At 34.7% G+C, this 2,721-nt stretch overlaps 1 pseudogene; it reads left to right on the top strand.

Moving 5' to 3' along the window:
• The first annotated feature begins 406 nt into the window (after nucleotides 1-406).
• On the top strand, nucleotides 407-2,707 carry LOC116379693 (phospholipid hydroperoxide glutathione peroxidase-like; annotated as a pseudogene).
• Nucleotides 2,708-2,721: the final 14 nt, after the last annotated feature.

The following is a 2,721-nucleotide window of genomic DNA, read 5'->3' as shown; positions in this document are numbered from 1 at the left end:
GTAGTAAGTCACATTTAAATGTGCAGAATTTTGATGCAAATTAAAGTGCTGTTGGTTTTTTATTCCAGCACTAAAATGTTTAATAATAAATTTAGCAGTCTCTTATAAATGTTGCCTTGTTATGGATGTTTGGTCTATTATAATAAAACTTTTATTTTAAAGTTTTGTTATTCGATCTACAATCTTGTTTTGATTGTCTTAATGTATTTTACATGTAAAATGGGACACAGGGAACTAAAGGTGAGCAGGAACAGAAATACCCAAATGAGTGCAGTTACTGCTACTGAACAGAGATGTGTTCATTTCCCTGGTACTGGGGAGGGCACTAGAGGTAGGATACTGCAGCAGGTGGAGGTTATTAGCTGTGACAAGTGAGAAGCAGCAACCAGCTCTCAAAGCTTCCGTCGACAGCAGCTACAACATGGCCTTTAAAAGGAAGAGGAAGGTAGGCTTCTAAAACCTTTAAAACATGATGTAGACAGAGTTCGATTATACAATGGCCTCATTTTAGTTCCCAGGACAATTTGTGTATTTATTTGTTTAATTAAGGAACACTAGCCACCCTGTATGTATTCAAGGTATCAACCTACCACTGATGGTTTATGTTGCAGTTATGGAACTTACGTTTGGACGAAGTCAGATTTTGTTGAACTGCATTGATCATTAAATGTGTTCATGTTTTCATTCCTTTTAATGTATTCATTGTGTATAATATTTGTATTCATTGTGAAATGCACACATAACTATTTTCACTCTTCTTAAAGATGCATTCTCAGGGGAAATGTGTATATCTGCTGGAACATAAATGTCTTGTTATCTAATATTCATTGAACAGGAGTTTCCTTTCTCCTTACAGTCTGCTCCGACAGAGGACTGGCAGACGGCCACGTCTATCTATAACTTCTCAGCGACGGATATTGATGGCAACTTGGTTTCCCTAGAAAAATACAAGTAAATCTATCTTTGATATTTTTTCAATTTCATTTTTAAATGTGCTTTATTGGCATGAAAGTTTAAGAAAAAAAACAATGTTGCCAAAGCATCAAAATAGAGAAGTACACAATAATATTAAAATGAATATTAACACAACATTGTTATATAATAGTGATTCTAGAGTATCACAATGTCATTTTGTCTCCCTAAATTTGCTGCAGCATCCCATTACATAAGCTCACCATCACTAAAACATGATGTATGTGTGTCTTTGTATTTTTAGGAGGGATGTTGTCATCATCACCAACGTTGCCTCTAAGTGAGGTAAAACTCCAGTAAACTACTCTCAGTTTGCGGCGATGCACGCCACGTACGCAGAGAGAGGTTTACGCATCCTTGGCTTCCCTTGTAACCAGTTTGGGAACCAGGTAAACATGTTTTATTAAGGCTCTGTGCTACAACAGGCATTATAACATACTGTACGTGTGCGTGATCTGAAGTGTCATGTCATTGGGAATGTGAAACTAGTGTATTATTAGAAATGTTTTAATAAAAACAATGTTTTCTACATTATAGTATTCTTTACCCATAAAGATGGAAGATTTTATTCACAAAACATTTTCTTACCATCCTATTAGCAAAAGATGTGTCCAAGCAAAAAAAAACAAGATCATATTGTAGTAAATTAAAGGAATACTTCACCCCCCCAAATGATCATTTGTATTTCAATTACTCACCCAGTGTTACCTTGAATTCTTGAAATACACTTTATTTTTCTTGCACACCTCCACAGTGACCGGAGAATTAAAAAAAAATGTTTTAAATAAAAAACAAAACAAAAAAACTTGTTAAACAAGCTAGTTGTTTCCTGTCTGCACACGAATCTGTGCTTGTGTACATATGTAAGTATATAAAAGTATGAAGGTGTAAATATACAGTATATGTATATGTGCACCATCATACTAGCCTACTTTTTCATTATCCTTATTTTATTTATATCTTTATTTTTTCTACTTTACTATTATTTTTACTTTTTCACCATAATTATTTGAACGTTGTAGGAATGATATAAGTTAAAGTATAAGTATATATAAGTAACATCTGTAAGCAAATGGAAACGTGAGCATAGAATAGATAAATGAGATTTACATTGTTTGAGGTTGTAAACAGATATTTTTATGGAGTTTTGCTGTTAAACGCGGACCCCATTTACTGAGATTCATCAAGACTTTTCTCTGTTTTTTGATTCGTCGTTCATCGTGGAGACATGAGAGAATTCAAAGTAACACTCTGTGAGGAATTGATATACAAATGGTTATTTTGGGGGGAAAGTATTCCTTTTAGACAACCTTTGTTTCATCAGCATTATTTTATGATGAGACAATCAGCACAGGGCTTAAATGGTGCTGATCAGTTCTATTATTTCTCTCAACTTGTTTTATTTTGAAGGAGCCCGGCAATGAAACTGAGATCAAGCAGTTCGCACAGTCCTACAACGCCCAGTTTGACATGTTCAGTAAGATCGATGTGAACGGGGCCACCGCTCATCCTCTGTGGAAGTGGCTGAAGGAGCAGCCCAACGGGAAAGGCTTCATGGGAAAGTACGTTGTGATATTATAACAGGTTTATTCATAATATAATGACATGATGCTTAGAGACACATCCTCTAAATCAATTGTTACTATTTTCTAACGTGTGATTTGTTTTCATCCCTGCAGTAGCATCAAGTGGAATTTCACCAAGGTAAATATTTTGTATCTGTTATTTATTATAAATTTAGACATTACC

This window comes from Anarrhichthys ocellatus, unplaced genomic scaffold (genome assembly GCF_004355925.1).
Source record: "Anarrhichthys ocellatus isolate YVR2014 unplaced genomic scaffold, GSC_Weel_1.0 scaffold4949, whole genome shotgun sequence".
NCBI classification, from domain to species: Eukaryota; Metazoa; Chordata; class Actinopteri; order Perciformes; family Anarhichadidae; genus Anarrhichthys; species Anarrhichthys ocellatus.
Note: the sequence above shows the minus strand (reverse complement) of the source record. Positions and strands in the feature narration are given on the sequence as shown.